This window comes from Pleurodeles waltl, chromosome 3_1 (genome assembly GCF_031143425.1).
Source record: "Pleurodeles waltl isolate 20211129_DDA chromosome 3_1, aPleWal1.hap1.20221129, whole genome shotgun sequence".
NCBI classification, from domain to species: domain Eukaryota; kingdom Metazoa; phylum Chordata; class Amphibia; order Caudata; family Salamandridae; genus Pleurodeles; species Pleurodeles waltl.
The window spans coordinates 619,932,054-619,954,486 of NC_090440.1; the positions used below are offsets into that span (position 1 = coordinate 619,932,054).

The window sequence follows — 22,433 nt, forward strand, 5'->3', positions numbered from 1 at the left end:
TTATGGGATGTTAGTCTTTCCTGAAAAGGTGGTAGTTCAGTGCAGGCAAGAAACTCGTGCTCAGTGAGCTCCAGTCTGCCTTCCCTAGCCTCCAGAGCTGTGCCTCCATACTTATTCTGTCAGGTTTGCGTGGATACCAGTTTGGAAGATGCTGGCCATAGGTTTCTGTTTGATACGTAGCAGGAGGCCAGCTTCCATATGTATCCCAGCTTTTACACAAGTACGCCTTATATGTGTGTATACATGGTGCAAAAAGCTTCCAGTTTATTGTTGCATCCAGTGGCACCCAATGCAATATTTTAATGCAGATTTTATGTGGCGACGCTGGTTCTGACGCATAAAAGCCGCTCGTTTCTGGACCCTTTGAAGCCTGTTGACCAGCCGCCTTGAGAGCCCGGTGTTGACAATGTTACAGCTGTGTACGTAGGGCATCAAAAGGCAGCAGATTAAGGATTTGACCTAAGCAATGACCAGTGGAGTGAAAGAGCTCAAAGTCAAACATGGTTCCCAGGTTTCTAAAGTTCAGGGAGGTGGACGATGTTGTTATATTGGAGGGACATTTAAAAGGCAGCGCAATGGGATTCTTGCCCTCAAATAATAAATATTTTTGTACGGATTTCTCACAGGCAAGGAGAAATTTCTTCTCCCAACAGATGCAGATGCTGGCATGCTTTGCAGGCCTGTTTAGTACCAGACAGTGGACGTGGGCATCATCAGCATGCACTAGGATGTTCTCCTCGTACTACTTCACCAGTTGTGCCAGGAGGCCCAAGTAGATGTGAAGTGTAGATGAAGGCATGGGCGGGAAGACATCTGGTGAACTCACTTCACGCCTTTCGAGGGGACGACGTCATTGACGCAATTCAGATTTGCTGCGGCTGGAGGAGAAGGATAGAATCTACTCCATGGTGAAGATAATGAATGCAGCCCAGGTCTCGAGACTTCTCAGCGCTATTTTGTGAAACACACTGCCGTACACTCTTAAAAGCCGATACGTTTTTGAGCCGTGTTGTTGTTTTCTTCCTGGGAAAACATCACATACAAAAGCATTGGTTTCAGATGTTAGCCAGGGCAGTTTCTGCCTCCTGCTAGCCTGAACCTCCCTCGTGATGGGCGCAGTGAAGGCTCAATCCTTTCCATGATCCTGCAGCGGTAGGGTAGGTGGGACACTGGCTGCTCGTCAGAAGTGAGAAGCCGTGGCACCTTCCCACGATGTTCGGACTCAGGAGCGTGTGAGGAACAAGCCCTCAGAATACAGAGTGCGTCCCAGGTGTACAACGTAAACGGGGCTTGTTACCATCAGCACAGGCAGTTTCTCAACCGACCCTTATTCTCAGTCTGCAGACCTCAGACATCGCCTTCAAAACGCGTATATACGCCACAGGCTGGGCCTCAGGACATCTTAGCATCGGTATATTCTCCATCCATGCACTGTTATACAATGCATGCATGCGCGGACACAGCCCACACTGGCAGGGCTCAGCTCATCCATCAGCTCTCAGGACTTTTCAAAGACCAGTGTAGGCACTCGGAGAACGGACTATACATTAAACGTAACGCTGGCCGGGAGTTGCCTTTTATAGAGATAACAAGCACTGGAAAGGCCAATAGGTCTCTCCAGTGTGAGAGGTATTGGCTTTGCCAAAGTATTTTAGCCATGTTGTACAGCAGAGTGGCTGCTGTTCAACCTAACTAAAATGTAGTGGTGTGACACAGAGGAGTGCGGCCTAGAGGAGAAAAGAGTGGCGTAGAGTGGAATGAAGTAGAGTTGAATGGAGAGGTGTGGAGTGATGTAGAGTAGAGTGCCTTAGGGTAGAGTGGCACTGAGTGGCATAGAGCAGAGTGACCTAGGGTGGACTGGCATTGTGTGGAGTGGAGTTGACTGGCGTAGAATGGGTGGAGTAGGCTGGAGTGGAATGGCATAGAGTGGTGTAGAGTAGACTGGTATAGATTGAAGTGGCATGGAAGAGAGTGGAGTAGACTACCGCGGCAGATTACAGAGGCATCAAATCAGCTGAGTTGGAGTGGACCGGACTCGAGTGGCAGAGTGTGGTGGCAAAGAGTGAGGTAGAGTACAGATGAGTGGAGAACACTCGAGTGGCATAGAGTAGACTGGTAGAGAGGGGTGTAAAGTACAGTGGCAGAGCAGAGAACCGTGTAGAGTGGAGTAGAACAGGAGTGCAGAGTGACACAGAGAATAGTGGCATAAAGTGGGGTGGCAAAGAGTGGGGCGGAGTACAGTGGAGTGGTGCACAGTAGAGCGGCACAGAATGGAGTTGCATAGAATGGAACAGAGTAGAGTACAGTGGAGTGGCATAGAGTGGAGAAGATTGGAGTGGAGTAGAGTGGAGTGGCATGGCAGAGAGTAGGGTGGAGCAGAGCGGCATAGATGGTTGTTGTGGGGTGACACGGAGTGGGAGGCTTTGAGTGATGAAAGGAGACAAGCATTGAGTGGAGTGGTGTAGAGTGAAGTCGAGTGGTTTAGAGTGGAGTGGCGTTAGAGTAGAGTGGAGTAGCGCAGTGTGTGTGGCATATGGTTGTACAGTTGTGCGTGTAAGTAACCAAGGTGTTAACAGAGATAGTAGATAGGGCAAAAGCAACATAAATAATAAGCAGAAAGAAATAGTAAACACTGTAATTCCTATATTATAGCCCAGCATCCCCTCCTTTATTTAGAAAATAAATTGCCAACCAATTTATATTTCACTTCAGGCATGAAGATATGAAGACAATCTGACAATCTTTGAGCTACACAGCCCAAGTCCCATGTTTCACATTCGCATCTGATCTGCACAAGCATGAGTGTGCTCTGTGTCCATTCATGAACGTAATTCACCTTCCCTCCTACTGCTACATGATCAGGATTGCCAGCCAAAGGGGATTATGGTGTTAGTCCCAACACCACCTCCTGCTATTGGTGGATCTAGCATTACTTGCTTCAAGTAAGCTGCAGGCCAAGCTGATCCTTTACACTAAACAGCAAGGGAACTGCAGGCATCCTGAGCGCTTCACTCACCCACAACATACATTCCTGTTAGCTACTACTTTAGTTAGAGGATAATTTTCACAATCGAGCATTTCAGGCCTCCAACAGCACAAGAGATGTCCAACCCCGAGGAAGGACTTATAAATAAGCAATGACCATGCCAATCTTTTTGAGTATAATGAAAAGGTTTGCTAAGATCTGCCAGCAACCTACTTAGGTACAGTCTTGGCAGTGGCAAAGCGGGCTCCCAGAGCAGAGTGCCAGGTTCCTTCACACAGCGAGCGGGTGCAACAGATAGAGCAGCACTGCACGCTTCCTAGCATGCACGGAGAACAGGTGCAGCATGCCCTACATCTCATGTTATTTGCATTTGTATAGCATACAATCTGCCATTGGTGCTTACTGCAAAGATTTTAGTAGTCCGTCAAAGGCTTTTTAAGGGGGTCCTAGGATCCCACAGCAGCTTGCTGTCCGACTGAGCATGTAAAGAGGTGCTGTAAGTCGCGTAAAAGGTGTTTGATGGCTAAGACTGGAGGGTTGCACCAAATAACATTGCTCAGGACGGCAGGTGCTGTTAGGGGCTGTGGTAGCTGAATAATGTGCATATTCTGGCTGTTTTGGATCCATGTTAGGACTTCCTGTTCTGTTGTGTATAGTGCAGGCCTGTGCAGTAGCTGTTCGTACAGTGTGTGTGAGCAGCAAGCTGGCATAGCCAAGTTCCAGCAAGAGACAGCTCATGCATGAGTGGTACCAGGGCAAGCTTTCCTTGTGGTGTACGTGTGGGAAACTTACACTGCCGAGCTCCACTACAACATGAAGCGAGCCACTCGGGCACTAGCAATGCAGGCTTCACAGATACAAAGGAACAGGTCGAGGACAGGTAGCGATATCAGAGCCAGTTTCCTTCACACAAACTAAGCAAGTCCATGATAGGCCCCAGACATGGACTCTGCCTGACACACCAAGAAGTACAGCACGTGCAGCGGGGGAACCTTTCCTCACTGTGGGGGCAGGATGTCCGTCTGTGATAGTGTACTGGGGGACGCTGGAGTGTTGTGGCTCTTTGTGGAGGTTTGTGTGGGAAAGTGGGTGATGGGGGTGTTTTTTACACTTAGTCTATTAACTCAGTTGAAATCTATGAATGCCTTTCAAAACCTCTACATTTCTGTCCAAAAAAACTCAAAACTATTGCTGGAGGGAAATTTCTGTCCAACTCGAATCGTTCTTTCTATGGCTCGTACCAAGACTCGAATTTCAAAGCCTAAAGTAAACACTGCAGCAGTCACAGCTCCGGCGTGTAAAACAACAGAATGGGAGATTTGGGGGTTAAAAGCAGATGTTTCCAAAATCTACAAGTAATGACCTCTGAACAAGGACCCTTCTTGGAGCGAGAAGTAGAACACTAAACAACAACCAGCGAGAGCACAGGCTTCCACCGAACTATGGACGGTCTGCGTTGCTTCATCTGTGAATAAACCTCCAATCTCAGCTCTGTGTGGAAGCGGCGGAGGTCAGGGAAGCCAAGGCGAGCTTCTTATTGATTACATTTTGCTGCCAGTCTGCGCCAGGAGAGTCAGCAAGTCCCTGCTTCATCATCGTGCCAGTCCACCAGCTGGAGGCAGCGGCGATGCCTTCGCGCTCAGGGCTGGAGATGAGCCCGAGCCTTGGCACCCATCCCAGCCTCTAGATGCCAGCTGAAGGCCTCATACCCTGGAGAACAGCCATGGCCGATACTAGGTCTGCCAGCACTGGCGCCGCTTTACAATTAGAACAATTCAGGTTTTGGCACTCCCTGGAGTTCAGTAGGTGTGCTCAACCTGCCCGTGCTCTGAGGGCGCCATCTTGAAATCCTCTGTCCTGTTAAGACTGGGGCCTCCTGCTGACAGCCCCAGTATGGTGAAGAAAGAATAATCCATTCCTGTAACTAGGGATGGGTGGGACCACAAGTCATTTCGTACTCATACAGCCCACTTCTGCTTCCAGGGGGTGGCATAGGCATGTTATGCAGTCACATAAACTTAAGCACAAGGTAAAGTTTCAACACACTGCTCACACTTCGAAGAGATCACATACGGACACAGTCTCTCCCAGAATGCACCGCAAATCACTGCTAACTTCCAATCTGTAAATGACCTATATACTGCCTCAATGGAGTGCCTCCAGTTTCTAAGCACTACAACAGAATAGATGAGAAAATATTCATTATCAATCTCTATAAATGGAGGTATCATAACAAATAAAACAAATGCCCTTCAGTGTGAGCCTGAATGGCAACCCTAAACCTTTATTGAAAGACAAGGTAAATTGTTAGAAGGATGTCTGACTGGCAAACACATTCTAATTTTTTCACAGCTGGGGGGAGAAGAGACAGAGTTCCACATCTTGGGAAATCCAGCATGCATTCAAAGTTCGAATTCCAATGCTTCTCATGTACTCGGCCAAGGAGATCAATTCCATTCTGGGGGTGCTGGGCAGGGATTCAAAACTCATCAACTCCTCTGCTTTTTTTCAAAATGAGGACGACCATCGGTACAGTGCAAAAAAGGGCGTGTCCCTTGTCACTCAAGGAGTACACTTGAAACAGTTTGATATGAAGTTGGATACTGTGCCCAGCTTTGAGAGAGACAGCAGAAAAACAAGTGGGGGAGTTGGGGATACACTTGCCTTTTCGAATGATGGGAGGAGGTTTACCTCTACTAGTAGCCACTTAAACCTTTCCAAGCATATGTACACACTCTTAAAAAGGAGAGGTGGCTTTGTAGTGGGTATCACTGCTTCTTTTTTAACATGGAAGTCAGGTGTTCATGAATTTACATTTACCACAGGTACAGTCGAAGGACAAGTTCATGAGGTTATGACCATTCAGGACTGTGCATATGAGAATGTCTATACCCCACAGCCCCAGGGTACAGAAAAGGCTGTTCTCCATCTATCACATCATACTGACACCAAGCAAGACTACTCACACTGGAGGCAAGAAAGGGCACTTAAGACACTTTTGTATGAAATTAGAGCGAGCTGGACACGGTATGAGACACATAAATCAGATAGTTGAAAATACCCGTAAACCATCCACGATTTGAAACAAGCAGAAGAGCTGATTAATTCCTGATCCCTATCAAGAATGCCCAGAACTGAACACACGCTGGCCTCCTTACCGCAGCACAGTAGAAGCAACGGACCTCAAACCTTGCCTCCAGTACTTGTGCTGGAGTTTCCAAGATGTGGAAATGAATGAGCCCCGTCTCCCTTCAGCTCGAAATAAGCTACAACGAGCTTTTGGTGAAGAGAACTCCCTGCCTGGCTACTGAAGTGCTAGCTTGAGAGCTAGGAATGCCGAGAGCTTGAGGAACAACTATCCAGTCATGGACCACCTCCCTGATCCACCCTAGAGACCCAGATATTGCTGAAGTAAGGGCGAACTGATGATGGAGAAGCACAAGCGATGATCCTAGAAGAAACTCGAGGACAACCCACAAAGAGGGGTGAAAGTTTGACGTTGCGAAGAATGAGCTTCCGTGCTGGCTTTCAGATTCTGAAATATGTGTGTGTTAAATCGTCTCAAACAGTGTGTAGGAGTTGTCTGGCTGCGAAACACACACCGCTTATGATGCAGATAAAAAAGCATCGCAGTGTGGGCTACACAACAATTCAGGAACATTCGATTCATACACGGAAGGGTGGTGCAGTGGCAGGGGTTAGAGAAGAGAGATTTATCACCTCGCGACCCACCCCTTCTAATCTATACAGCAAGCTCGGTGCACCTCTGTGTGCCCCATCAGTCACAACGTGCTGTGGTGCGCTATACAGACACCTGAGCCTCCATCTGGCGTCACCATGGATACTGTGTTCTCTGAACAACCAAGCAGTGATCCTTTGGAGACTGTCGTGACGGCTATAAAAATCCACAGTATAACGAATGGTGAAAGCAGTGCTTATTTTGTGCTTGTTGTTTCCGGCACTTATTTTCGAGGGGGGCCACACTTATTTTTCTGCCTGAAGCATTTACTGCGAGCAAAACGCACTTAAGGAAAAAGATGGAGGAAGAGAAAAATTAAAAAGCGTCACAATAAGAGAAATCAGAAAGCTGCAAGATAGCGCCGAAGGGGCACGGAGAGGCTTTAAATGGATTGAAGAGGCCTGAGATTACTTCAGGATTACGCTGACTCAGTATTCCGTGTTCCCACATTTAATTGCAGCAGCCGCGTGTATAAGAGGAGGGCTTTGGGCACCAGCACGTTTTTATTTACAAATGAAGCACTGGGTGAAGGAGATACACCGAGGGGGAAAAAAAACAAAGCAAATTCCCACATAGTCCAATAACAAAGCAGCATATGCCACGGGGGAGGGGAAACAAAGTGTTTGTGCAGTGCGTGAGCGCGAGTATGGCAGAGACATTCACTCTCCCTGTGGTACATTCCGAGTGTTCCATCCTCGGAGGCCAGGAAGGGAAACCAGCAACTCGACATAACTGCAACCAGAAGGCCCAACTCTCGGTTTTCTACTGAAACATTATTTGGGTCCAACACACAACACATCGGCCTTTATCAGGGCGAGACTACAACCCATATAGTATTCACCCACCACTCTTCAGCTACATGAAAGTTACAGCACCTCTTTTGAGGCTTAGACGTGGGCAACAGAGAATTAAATGAAAGCCTCAGATAAAGAAAGACTATCCACTGTGGCACCGTTATTGCCCAGATCCATTCATATCAGCAGTAAATCAGGTCATTTATTTCCAGAACTACTATCCCTTATGATTTAGGTTTTTTTCAGTAACGGATCTGCCTGCATGGCAATATGGAGTCTTCCATGAAGCTAGTGCTTCCAGACATCAGCGTGAGCTCTAAAAGGATCCGAGTTCCAGTACTTTTACTTTCACAAAGTTGAAATACTTTATAAGATCTGGCCTAAAACAGCTTTAGCTAATTATATATATATATATATATATATATATATATATATATATATATAAACACAGTGGCAGTTGACAATGTGTAGTCATAGGACCCAGTTTCCATAAAAAATTAAATTTGGACAAACCGTTATGTAATCCTTCCCAGAAAATAGGTTCAACCACCTCAGCTTCTTCCTGTAAAATTTTGGAGTACTCCATCAAGAGGCAGACTAGAAAAAGAAGGGGTCTCAAGATGTTTTCCCCATGCAATTTCCCATATGAACTTTAGACAATATTACAGCCATGTTGGCCGAAAGCTAGATCTTTACCTAAAGAGCATGCATTTTGTGATTTAGTGAACATCTTTTCAGCTATTTGAGAGACATTAGGCTTCAACATTTATAGATATCTAGTGATGTAGTAATACAGAGGGAGTACTGAGATACCAAGTACAGAGGTTGAAAATGTCAAATGAAGCACTCTGCAGCACTGCGGGGGTGGGGGTTTGAAATAGTTAGGTAGAGTAATAAAATCTTCACATTAAAAAAATATGAAATTCAGTGGGAAAAAAAACAATCCTTAAAGTTATTATAGTTAGGTGAAAATGTCAGTCAAAATACCATGTTAAACTCAAAGAACACTGAAATTATAGTTAATGAAGTAAATATAACTTGTGCACTTGCCATACACTGCTTATGATCTCACATACTACACCACTTATGACATGTTATATGATATCATTAATAACATCAAGGAAGACATATTTTCAGGGAATTACTATGTTTTTTTAAAGCATATACATTAATCAAACTCTGCGGGCAGGGGTTGGTCGCAGGGCCTGGGCTGGGGCTAGACGCTGCGACTGACTCCCCCTACCCAGCCAACCCCATGCTGCGCACAGCCTTTGGCCTTGACATACGCAGCAGGAGTTGGCCACGGCCTGTCTCTCTGGGTGTGAGAATAGATGTGAAAGGGTGTTTCTGGGTGTGAGAGTAGCTGTAAGAGTGTCTGTCTGATTGTGTGAAAGTGGGTGCATCAGTGTCTTAGTGGGTCTGAGTGGGTGCACAAGGGTGAGTGGTTCTGCGAGTGGGTGTGTGAGAGTCTGAGTGGGTACACAAGGGTCTGAGTGGGAGAAAGACTGAAAAAGAGAAATTGAGAGAAAGAGGGAGAGAGAGATGTTTTTAGGCATTGATGAATGATATACCTAGAATAAGATATTTCTGGACAAATTGAAAAGAAAAAGAATTTGTCAATTAAAAAGAGTGAGATCAGCTTTCAGTATAAACCTTAAACATTTGAAGTTTAAAAGAAATTAAAGAATAAAAATTACCACAGGCACAACTGGAGTAGAATCCTCAACTTTCAGTCTGTGGCCTTCACCTTTAGGCCATAGGTGACTCCTTACTGTGATGCTTCCAGACATACCTATGACAGTCAACCCAGGCATGTGATTGGAAAGAAATGTGCATGTTCCATCACTAGGAAGGTTTAACAGTCAAAACACTAGTAAATAAACAAGCACACTGCCAAGCGATATTAGAATTTGAACCTTCAGCCTACTGAGTGCCAGCACAAGACCTTGACCATTAACCCAGAAGTGACTCTGTTCTGCTCCGCATCCAAACATAACTATAACATTCGTACCAAACATCTTGCTAGTCTTACTCCTTGAAGCCACTGTTTGGAGAGACCATTGCAATGACAATCTCGCTCTCTCTCTTCCATCTCACTGTGGGATAGAAGAGAGAGAGAGAGAGTGACAGGACCGCAGGGGAGCGTGAAGGACCTCACGGTCCTAGTCAACTCCCCGCATTCCTCAGGAGCCAGTATCCCCGGTTTTTGGGAGCAATGTTTTCATCAGTTTCCCTGCACGCATATTTGCATGCAGGGAAATAAATGAAAACTCAGCTTCCTGCCGCTGTCAGAAAGCAGATTTTGTTTGCTTTTGCTCCAAGCAAAAGCAAACAGCCCTATCTGGGGGGGAGGGTTTGACATCGCAGAACATAGCAGGAACCGGCCCGGGGGGGAGGGGAGGGGGGGGGGGTCAGTCTACAAGGCCATCACCGGCTTCTCGAGGGGAGCCGTTTGCCCCCCCCCCCCAACGGTTATTGTCTGTGGAGGTGGAGGTCCCTGGGGTCCGAAACAGACCTCCCTCATTATTGTATTTTAGCCACCAGGAGGTGGTGGTGTTGCAACCCCTCCTCGCACACATCTACTTTTTCACCCCAGGGAGTTGGCGGTCCCAAAGGCACAGGAGGGCCGGGTGGCTCCCCGCATTGGATTTAAACTTCTGCTCCAGGGAGGCGGTGGTCCCCCCCATTCAGAATTTAAATGCCCCAAGACCTGAACAAACCAGGGGTTTTAGTGAAACAAGCACATTTTAAAAAAAAAATGTTGTGGATCTGCCCTTATTCCCGCCGAACTTCTTAAAAAAAAAAAATATATATATGTTTTTTAGCTCTGGGGGGTTTCTCTGGGACCCCGGCACTAGAGCTAAGGGGTCAGTGTGTCCCTACTCTGGCCCTTTTTCTTTTTTAAAATCTTTTTTTCAGGGACTCGGCTGAAGCCGAGTACCAACATGGCAGCCAACACTTCCTTGCTGAAGTGTGGGCAGCCAATCAGATCTTAGCAAGAGATCAGGAGGGTTCACGGAGCCTTCGTGTCCCTATATGTACAAATTTGGATTGACTTTAATTTCTCAAAAACTACTAAACAGATTTACACCAAATAACAAAAAGGACACTTTCTGGACCAAGACCTTACCTTTCTGCCAAATTTGGTGTAATTCCGTCCAGTGGTTCAAGCGCTGTTCCTGTTCAAAAGCTCTATGGAAAAATGCATGGGGAAAAAGAGTGTTGGGATCCATCCCTTTTTCTCGGCAACCACTTGACAGATCACCCCAAAACATTCCAGACACAGACCCTGAAGTGAGCATCGTATTTTCTTGGAAAATTTCAGCAAGATTCATCAAACAGCACCAAATTTATTGGCAAAAAAAATGCTTTTTCTATAGAAACTAGGTCCTAACTATAACTAACTAGTGGCAACCGCCAGAAATAAATATATAAAACATAGGCCAATAGTGCCTTTGCGGGGGGGGGTTCTGGTGACATCATAAATCACAGGACCAAGGGCCGAGTTCTCTGTAAATGTAAGGAGAAATCAGAGTTTACAATATAGGAACATAAGATAAATTTGTTATGTATGTTATTTTAGGCTCGTTAGCTTGATAAAGATCTTTAAAGTGCAACTAACAATGGCACTGAATAAGAATGTTTATATTGTGTTTACCTTTCATGAATAAATTGTTGATGAAACACTGGACAATGATGAGGGTCAGTCAATTTATGAGATTCTATGCCTGCAGAATTTGTCACAAAATCCTAGTACCCTTAACAATCGTAACACTCTGCAGACTGGTTTGTGGGCTGTTTTTATGAAGATGAAATCCATATTTTGCAGGGAACAGTGAAATATTTTTCATAGTTCACACTTACCTTAGAAGGTAGATTATCTATCCACCAGAAAGAGCCTTACCAAAGTTAAACAACTTGTTCTTCTCATGGACACTTTCAAGCACAGATTCTTCACCTTGTGACTAGATACCAAAGTATTACCTCCCAAGGTGGTGGGGTGTGGAATAGCTCAGACTAAAAAGTCCAGTAAAACAGAGTGGGCACAATGCCTATCTTGAGGCACCCGATTGTTGAGGAAGTAATGCTTTGTCAGCATGTACATGGATTTCTACATAACCGCCTGACAGCTATCCAGGAGAAACACTCTCCATTGGCTCTGGTGGAATGAGCCAGGCCTTCTGGAGGCTCCATTATCAGCCAATGCATAGCACATGTTAGGATTGATTATACATTGAGAGAAGATCTGTTTCTGCACCGCCTTGCTCTTCTGCACCCCAGAGAACACCCCCCAGACAAAAAAGCTGACCATCCACCCAATGTTCTTTGGTATTATCAGTGTAAAAACGGAGTGTTCTCTTGGAGCCCAAACATGTCTCTTCTCTTCCTCTTTCGAGGGATAAAGTGGAGCGAAGAAGTATAATTGCTTGGTCACCATGAAAAGCCATCACCACTTTTGGAAGGGATGCAGTTCGAGTCCTTAGTATCAGTTTGTCTGGAAAAAAGGTGGTATAGGAAGGCTGCCCCAAAAGGGTCTGAAGTTCACTAACCCATTAGAAGATGTTATTGCAACTAGGAAGGCTGTTCTTTGGGGTGAATAGGCACAATGGTCAACTGTGCATTGGTTCAAGAGGGGTACACATTAGAAATGTGAGAATCAGATTTGAGTCTCAGTGTAGCACTAGAAAGGGCTTAGGTGGGAACGTGCCTTAAACCTTCTAGGAAACAAATAACAACCAATCATTTGACTAAAGATGGTTGCTGCAGCAAACGTAGAAATGCCAAAAAATGGGCAGGCAGGTAATCTTTAGCTGTGCCCAGAGAAAGATTTTGCTCAGCCTAAAAACAAAGCTAACAACACATTCAACAGTTTTGCCTGCAACAGGTCCAACTGACAGCCACTGCACCAAGCTACAAATTTGTCCCAGAGTTCTTCATACACAGCTTTGGTTGAGGGATGCCTGGGCGCCAAAAAGCATCAAATACGTTAGTAAAGAGGTCTAAGGTGATAAACTGTTGACACAATCTTCACGCATGTAGGTTCAATTTCGCAGGTGCAAGACTCCGCACTGCTGCTGCGACAGGAGAATCTCTTGAAGCAGCAGCCTGATCGGCAAAAGGATCCTCAAGCCCAGAAGATGGGGGTGCCAAACTCTCCTGGCCCACTCCACACCCATTAGAATGACTTGGACCCAATCATTTGTGATCTTCTTTAGAACTTGGGAGATGGAGAGGTAGTGGTAGGAAGGCATGCCACAGTGCCACACTCACTTTAATCAGAATGCATCTCTAACAGAGAGCCTTCTTGTACACTTCAGCATACAAACGTGCTGACATTGCATGCTCTTGGTGAGCCAGGTTTGTCCCACTGCTGGACAAAGCTCTAAGCCACCTCTTTGTGTTAAATGCCATTTGTGATCTACTCGGTACTGCTGGCTCAGTTCATCCATCCTGGCATTTAAAGATACTGCAAGGTGGTGTAACACCAGGGAAATCCCCTGACAATTCAGCAACCTCCAGAGGTGAATAGCCTCGTGACACAGGACCCAAGGCCCCATTCCGTCCTTCTCGTTGTAGGACCCCATGGAGATGGCATTGTCTGTGCGAACCTGCACCAGTTGTTACTTGATGGTGAGCAAAAAGGCCTTCAATGTCAAGCAAATCCCTTGCAACTCCAGCAAGCTGATGTGGTGGCATGTTTCTGCTAGAGACCAGAGCCCTCTGATCTTCACCTATCCCATATGACCTCCCCGGCCCAGTAGTAGCACATCTGTCAACACCGTCAACTCTGGGTGTGGCAGGGAGAGGGGTCTGCCACTGGTCCAATTATAGATGAGCAGTCAATACTGCAGGCCTTGTGCAGTCTCCTCCAACACCTGAATGGAATCTAACAGGTTCCCACTGAAGCTTCAAACCCCACTGAAAAGCTCATGTGTGCCATCTGGCCCGGTCGGCAAGCAGGAGGCTAGTAGGCCCAGAAGCCTCAGAGCCTCCTCACTGAGACCCAGGACAGTGGCTGAAACATCTGGATCACAGCTCAAATGTCCTGACTCCTTGGTCTGGAGGAAAGCGCAACATAGCAAGGATGGCTCCAAAGAAGCAGAGCCTCGGCAAAGGAGTCAGTGTGACTTTGACAGGTCGACAGAGAACCACAAAGATGTCAAGAGCTTTGCAGTTGTCTGGACGTGGTCCACAACTAACTTTGAGGAGCCTGCCAGCAATGCATACAGGCAGGGGAAGACTGGTACCTCCCACTACATCACACCTTCCGAAGATGGGCAGCGACCACTGCCATCAGGTCTGTGAACACCAAGGGGCACTGGTCAGGCCAAAAGAGAGCAGTGCACACTGTAAGTACCCATGGCGCACCATGAACTGCAAATAGCATGTGTGGGCTTATTGGACGGGTATTGAAAATTATCACCCTAGAGGTCCAACACCAGCATTCAGTTTCATCCATCCAGGGCAGAGAGAACCTGGGACAGAGTGAGCATTTTGAATGTGTCCTTGCACAAAAAGTTGTAGAGTGGGCAAAACTCTAATATAGGACGGAGGACTCCGACTTTCTTTGGTCCAAGGGAGTAGCAGCAGATGCACACAGTCCCCACTTCTGAGGCCAGTACCCTCTTAATGTCTCTTTAGGCCAAAAGAGCCTGCAATTCCGTGGCACAAAACACTTGTATGGTCTTCCTACAAGTGCCCTGAAGGAGGCGACAGGTATGGTTGGTTGAAAAGAAATGGCGGTGCATGACCCACTAAGTCTGTAGGGCCCATTTGCCAGAGGCACTTTGCTGCCACCCCTGCAGAAAGCAGCTTATCCTGCCTCCTACTGGATGGCTTTGCTCTGGTAAGGGTACACTAGAGTGGCTTGGAGGCGTTGGCTAAAGGGGTTGAATAAACACTGCCTCTTGGCCATGTTGTTGACTGTTGGGCACTCCGCCCCATCACTAAATGGGCTGTGAGGCCTGTTGTGCTGGCTGTGCTGCTTGACGTTGCCAATATGCTAAGCTTCTGGCATATCCCTGTATAGGACGAAATTGTTGGAGATAGCCTGACTGGAGCTGAATGGCCCTAGGAGAGGAGCATGCTGTGGTTGGGCTCTCCTTAACAGCACCAGGGTTTTTTAGGCCTTCTCACCAAAAAGGCAGAAGCCATAGAAAGGCATGTCCATCAAGAATGCAAAGGTGTCTTATGAGAAGCCAGTTGACCCCATCCTGGCAAGGCATGCAGGTGCCCACAGCCCTTCCTAGAGAGTCTGTGTTGACAAGACCTGAGTGGATGAAACATTTGGACACACCCTGACCATCTTGAATGGTTTTAGCTACAGACATCCATTGGTCTTCAGGGATCACTGCTAAGATCTCTCCCAACATGTCCCACAGTGTATGGGTGAAGAGATCTAGAGTGTCCCCTAGTGGTGTGCACGAGAACTCCTTTTGAGTTTTCCAAATCCAGTCTGGTGCCTGGGGGAAAATTCACAAGGTGAGGAATCTGTGGCTATATGTATCCATCAGAAAGACAGGTTTTTATACCACTGTATTTTGTACAATTACAGCAGACAAGCATGTAGCGTGTATATATATACATATATTTGATAGAGGCTTGCAGTCAACCCTCTTCATCCATTCGGCTATTAAGGTGTCATCCAAATTGTGCTCCCCTTCAACCACAGCATAGGGCAATGGGTCACTTAAATTCAGTCCTAGACTCTTCACTGAGAGGGACAGCAATTTACTCGTTGAGTTCAACACATTCACCTCATAAAAAGCAGCACATTTTAGTGTCAAAGCTGGTGGAACAAGCTCTACTTTGATTCATGTTGCCCTTATGTTTGTTTGCCATAAATCATATTTAACTTTTTCCTGCAGTAATTTGCACTTGACCTTTTGGAGGTGAAGTTATATTAGTTTTGACCTTGTAATGCCTACTGCATATGTTTGCAAAGAAAATCTATTAACTTAAAAAGATTGCAGGCTTGGCTTTGTAAAGTCTTGTTTTCCAATGAACTTCTCTCTCCATTCAACACTAAGGGCCTGATTTCGAGTTTGGTTGAGAGGTTAACCGGTCACAAACGAGACGGATATCCCGTCCACTGTATTACAAGTTCCATAGGCTACAATAGAATAGTAATACGGCAGATGGGATATCTGCCATGTTCATGACAGCGTAAACCCCTCTGCCAAACTCTAAATCAAGCTCTAATTATTTTACGTGGAACGTAACAAAACTGTGAGATCTGATCATGCATGGGAAATTTGGTGTCATCACTGGCAACAAAGAGCCACACATTTTCTGTTTCAAAACTAAATGCCCCTTCCTGTTCAGTTTCAGTTACTGTTTCTGGAACATCTCACCTCCTAATTATACTTATGGCTAAGTGTCCTCTAAAACTGAATAGAATAATGCAGAGTAGGCCTCCATAAATAGCTTCAGGGCCCCAGATGAAGTCTTCAGCACTTGACACCACACTCCTTTTTGGGACTTCTGAAAAAGAAACAGCAATTCAAAGAAGTCTCCAGAACTGAAGACAAACTGCAACTGATGAACCTATACTTGACAAGTACAGATAACAACACCTCCCAGTTAGGAACGGAGTCTCTAGTTGGCAGAGGTATGCAGCCTGTCCTAGAAGGGACCACAATCCTAGTCATGGTAAGTCACACACACAACTTAAATTAGCCTGTGCTCACCTGCTGGTAGCTTGGCACAGATCAGGCAGGCTTAACTGTGTAGTAGTCTCAGTTGGGTCCCATATTGGCGGTGAACCCCTTTCAAAGCTGGCAATGCGTTATCAGGCGTGGGTCTTCTATTTGGGTGGATGCGCACCGCGCCCGCGCCAGCAACCTCTGCAAATCCTTTCACAAGGAAAGGATAATAAACTGTTTTTTATCCTTTCCTTGTGAAAGGGGTGGGGCACTGGGGGTGATGAGCGGAGTGGAGTGCACTCCCCTCAGAGCGCATGTGCGTTTGGCCAACTGTCTCAGGCCAGCCAAACACACATACGCACAGGGCTCTCTCCAGCCAAGAAACACAGTTGCTGGGCTGGAGAGAGCCTGCACAGGTTCCCGCCCCCGCTGGGCGCTCCCAGTCAATCCTGACACTGCTCAAAGCAGCGTCAGGATTGGCCGCAGGGCAGGCCTTGGAGCCTGTGCAGCGACAGGAGAGGAGCTGTGCGGGAGCGGAGCAGGTAAGTTATTATTTTTTTTTATTGATTTTCTCCCGCACCCACTGCCCCCAAAACCACCCTCCCCCATGGCACGCCATGTGCCACCCGCCAAAGCCCCGCAAGCCGCTCCTGGTTGTTATTGAGCTGGGCAGTTATGTCTTCAGATCAGCACTATGCCGTCATCAAACCACGCTGTCGGTACTGCATCATCAAATCAACACTGCATCAGTATCGAAGGGCAATACGTTAGTTCCAAGAGAAGCAACTACATCAATGCATCCATTTTTGAAGAAAAACAGCTGCAGAGTTCACTCTCAAAGAGCAGGACTGGATTGGCACCTCTTGGCAGGACAGGACTCACAATCTGCAGATTCCGGCAGCTACAGCAAGGTTTGAGGAAGTCTTTAATGTCCCTGAGACTTAAAGAACAGGAGGCAAGCCAGCAAGTCCTTGGAGAACTTGCTTTCAAGGATGTAGAGAGCAGGTCCAATTCTTCTCACTCACAGGCAAGAAGCAGCAGGCCAACACAGCAAAGCACTTAGCAAAGTGGCAGTCCCTCCTGGCAGCACATTACCTTTTTCTCGTGGCAAAATGTCCCTGGTTCCAGCAGAGTTCTGATTTGGTGGGGTTTGGGGTCCAGTACTTATATCTAGTTGAGCCTTTGAAGTGGGGGGATACTTCAAGTAGAGGCCTTTGAAGTGCACAATGTCCCTGTCCTTGCTTCCCTGGCTCCAGGCACTCTAAAGAGGGGTATGCAGCTCTTTGTGTGGGACATGCACAGCCCTATTCATGTGTGTCAGTTCCTCCCTCCCTTTTACCCCCGAAAGGCCCTTCAGCCTGGTGATGGGCCATCAGAATGCAACTGCCACATCCCAGCTCCCTTTGGAGTGACAAAGCCCAGCTGTCATAGACCCTAGACATGTATTCAGAAACAGGCAGAGGCCCAGAATGGTTAAAGTTACAAGTTAAAATATGACTTCACCATAAGATGCGATTTTAAATTGTGAGTCCAGAGACACCAAAGTCCACATTCCTATATTTTCCCAATTGAAAGTTACGCTTAAAGGCGGCTTCAGGGTAGCCCAGTGTTAACCTATGGGAGAGATTAATCTTGCAGTTGTGAAAAACAAATCGAATAGTTTTTCACTACTAGTACACGCCCAGCATTTTAAATACACTGTACCCTGCCCTTGAGGCTACCTAGTGCCTACCTTAGGGGTGACATACATGTAATACAAAGGAAGGTTGGGCCTGGCAAGTAGGTACACTTGCCAGGTCGAAATGGCAGTTTAAAACTGCACATGCAGGCTCTGCAGTGGCAGGTCTGAGACACGTTTAAAGGGCTACTGTAGTTGGTGGCACAATCCGTGCTGCAGGCTCACTAGTAGCATTTACTTAACAGGCCATGGGCACAGATTGTGTACTTTACTAAGCAAGTTAAATATGCCAACTGTGGATAAACCAATATCATCATGCTTTACAGTACAGAGCACCTGCACCTTAGCAGTGGTAACGTGCACAGAATCCTAAAGCCAGCAAAAACAAGCATTTGCAATCCAATGGGTCTCATGTTTGCTCGAGTTAGAGCCATTAGCGTTGTAAATTCCTAACTGGACTTTTCTTGCCACATGAATTGAAAATGAAAAGTAAAACAGTTGACATAATCAAGCCATTTCAAAGTGCCATAGCCGCCATGAGCGTGAAGGAGAGACAAAAAGAAATACAAGTTTGCTCCCATTCAAACGTATTGGCAAATATGCAATTATCCATGTAACAGGGTTGAAGGCAAGGGCGGTAACAAAGCTGCCCCAAGGAGGGACAAACGTAAAAGCATCTACCAATGATAACAAAGGATTTTTGAACGGCAAGCCCATGGACGAGTGATAGTGAAGGGCGTGCAGTGGGCGAAGTTAAAGGCCCACAGAGATTACAACATGTCAGAGAGCTTGTGCGCTCGACCTAATGAAGTCAGAAAACAGGAGGACAGAAGGCAGAAAGTCAGGGGAAACCACGCCATTATGCCAGGTCTAACAATCCCATTTTCAGGTGGTTATGCCACTCTATACTTCTCTGAAGTATCCAGTTTCAGTCGATCCAGTTTCAAACAAGATTCAACATGATTCCTTAGTCACCCGTGGCTATTTGCCACATTAAGCCTGAGCAGCACAGCTGCTTATCCTACCTGTAGTCCCCATAAACCTTGCCAGCACCTTGCACTTCGTCTGAAGGTCTGACTTGGCACGGAGACACCTGGCACAGAAACAGTCAGATATTCTTGCCTTTCCCCGGCAAGACCCGACAATACCATTGTTTAGAGAACATGCAGAGCAGACTGAATGCGCAACATGTTACCTAGGAGCAGGGAAAGGCGATCCTGGTCTCTGTTTCCGAAACTGACCAGTACAGCAACTGGATTCACACTGACAGAAGACCCATCTACTTTCCCTGATGTATCACCAACACTAAATAAATAATGAGAAATACTCGGGGGGGAAAAGAAAATCACAAGACCGTAACAAAAATAAAATACACCATTTATAAATGGGCTTAAATGAAAATAAAATGGACGACACTGGGATATATGGCATATGTCTACAAGTAATTTCACTTTTTATAACAAGCACATTCTGGAGATATAGTGGCTCCTAAATCGGGTTGCAGTAAAAATATTGTGGAGGTCAAAAAGTAGACAGGAAAAACATTACGTCAAAATGTCTACTGAAAAAATTTAATGAAAAAGGTAACTACAAAAAAAACTAAAAATATATATATATTGTGCCTTATATGGCAAAAGTAAGTGTACTAGGGGCAGGGGAAGGGAGCATGGGGTATCCTCCTGCTAAAGTAGAAAGGCGCATTTACTTTGTGGTGGGAAGGAGGGTGGGGGACTAATAAGTTAATTTTAAAATCCCCGAAGTGTGGCCTTAAGGGGAGGCAAAGGGTTGTTAGGGTTCAGGATTTGTTAGCATAAAGGGAAAGAAAGGGTTTTTGAGGTTAAGGTAGCATTAAGGGGCGGTTTAGGGTTTTCAGGGTTCAGGGAATGGCCGGTGTAAAAGGGAGCTTAATGTGATTTCAGGGTTCCTGGAAGGGCTTTTAGAATTCAGGAATGGTAGCAGTAATGGGGAAGTTCTGGTTGTGTTAGGGTTCAGAGAAGGGTAGCACAAAGGGGTAGAAAGGGTTATTTTTAGGGTTCACGGATGGTAGCATTAGAGGTAATAAGAGTTTTTAGGGTTCAGGGAAGGGTGATTATCGGGGTAATGAGTGTTTTTATGGTTCAGGGATTGGTACTATAAGGGGTAGTTATGGTTTAAGGACAGGTAAAATTAACAGGTAGTCCAGGATTTTAAAAGGTTCAGGGATGAGAAGCATTAAGGTGCACTAAGGAGTCATTAGGGTGTAGTTAGAAAAGTTTATGACTGCATAACAAACATCTTTTAAAATTCAACATTTTTGGAATTGTCAGAGGTAATAATGATGGACACAACATTATTACCTAGGCAGTTTCAACTTGACTTTAATGTAGTTGACATTTTAAAAGTCACTTATTACGCTCAACCATAAAACCACCAGACCCGTGCTTCCCAAGCCATTGCAAGAAAGGTTATAAACACTGAAGTTAGAGAGATGTCCGCCATCACCGCAGAGCTCAGCCACATTTGGTTTAATGTGATATTTGACATATCTATGCTCTGTTTAAATTTGAGGATTTATTTTCGGTACTAACGCATCACTTAGTACAGCAAATACTTTCAAATGAGTACAGATCTATATGGTAAGTGCGAGACAGAATTTGGTGGTTGGCGTAAAGGGGAGAAGAAGAGGTTGAAGGGAACACGAACGGAGAACAGACATGCAGAGTATCCACCTCTACAAGGCCGTGAAGGTGAAGGAAGAGCAACTGCATCTGCACATCACTAACCCCAGGGCCCTTCATAAACATGGGGTATAAGTAAGATCTCGAAGATCTCGAGATAGGTTTACTGCAGCTATCAATGGTGTCTGTGGAGCCCAGGTCCTGCCGCCACGACCACTGCATAGATCCTACGATGCCCCAGCAAGAAGGACGCATGGGCACTCACTGAGGTCTTAATCAGTAATTGATTAATGAGGTATTTAAAAGAGGTCCGGGTTTAATGAGTAGCCAGTACTGGGGGTACAAACGAGGCTTACTTAAAGAACAGCACACAACTTACCAGAGAGGAGCCTTGTTGCATCTGAATCTGCGCCCTCAGACGCCAGGAGAGTAGCAGATATCGCAGTGCCAGCCCACGGGCACTTTCACCTTCTGCTTTATGTAACAAGGTACACAGAGTTACCCCAGTACATTACCTCTTTCAAGTCGGTGATTTACCGCAGCAACTCTGCGGGTACTCGACAGGGCGAGCACATGGCTCCAGTGGCCATGAGAAGAAACCATATGACATGAAGCGATGTGCACCTTGTGCATTAAAATTAATGTAGAAAGGTTAAGTAAAAGGGGCTTGAAACTATTTGCTTCTCCAATGGTGTCTCGCAGCAGCCAGGCTCATCTCTATGCGGACCCAGAGAATCTCCAATATTGAGCCCAAGAGGTGCTCACTACTAGAGAACATAGGACAAACAAATACCTGAGATGCAGCTAAGGATGGAGGAGACGTTTCTTTACGTACAACATCAAGAGCTTATGCACGGCCTACAAGACAGGCATCTTTACTTGCAATGTCTAGAAAGAACTAGAAGCTCCCGAGAACCCAAGCTTCCACCAACAGGTATGGTGGAAGCACACACAGACTACCAACACTTTTCTGCACCCCTAGAAATCTACTAACAAAGTATGACTCAAGAAGGTGTGCATTCAAGCTGGTAAAGGCATGGACATTTGCTGTACTATGCGTAAGTTGCTCCAGCATAGGTGAAGTGTGGCTCAAGTGAGCAAGTTAACTCCTACTGATGGTAGGGATTTAGAGCAGGAGGAATGGGATGGGATGGGATAGCTGCAACCCAAGAACACCTAACACAGACTTTGTACTAATGTGTGTAGCAAAATTAAGGAAACAGTGGTGTGTAGATTTGCTACAACCTCCACAAAACATTGAAACGGTTTTTGCGACTCAAAGGGGGAGAAAAAAAACTGAATAGCTTAGAGGGTGTGTGAGTAGCTGGAGCTTACTAAGTTTGGTAGATCTGCACAACAAAGTTTAGTTTGCACCAATATTAGGAAGGTTGAGTAGAGATATACAGACGAGGGCCACTGATATGTATACCTACCTAAGAGGGGATGATGGGCTTAAATCATGCCCAGGAGGGGGGTCACGCAGAAACACCAACCAGCACACAGAACCTGGGGTAGTAAGGGACGATGAAGGCTTTCCTGACCACCACCTCCCAACCTGTTGCATTTTTAGAGTAGAGAATAGCTGCTTCATCGCACTAACCTTAACTTTACAAGTATGGCATTGTTTTAGCCAGATTACAATATGCAGGAAGAATCTGAGAGAACAGCCAAAGGAAAGCAACAACTTAACCCTACTACAACACTAGAGTGTGGCTAGACTCACAACATGACACCGCTATATCCACCGTCGTCAAGAAGGCAATAGTAACAGACTTGCGAGTCTAAGGCCATGGTCTGTGTACACCTACAGACAAAGTAGAAGTAACATCAGTGTACTGTGAGCCTAAAAACAGAACAATAGTACACCCACAATGCATAACCAGAGTATATCCAGAGAATACCCAGAAGAACCAAAACATTAATAATGCTAGAGT

At 46.0% G+C, this 22,433-nt stretch overlaps 1 protein-coding gene across 4 annotated transcripts in view; it reads right to left on the reverse strand.

The window, feature by feature from the left end:
- Positions 1–22,433, reverse strand: part of SLC25A22 (solute carrier family 25 member 22) — a 179,496-nt gene that overhangs the window by 154,496 nt on the left and 2,567 nt on the right. The window contains exon 2 of one of the 4 annotated variants that reach the window (XM_069223104.1): positions 10,650–10,711. The exons of the other annotated variants lie outside the window; for them this stretch is intronic. The gene's annotated coding sequence lies outside the window, so the exon portion shown is untranslated. The remainder of the gene's footprint in view (positions 1–10,649; positions 10,712–22,433) is intronic. 4 annotated transcript variants of the gene reach the window in all.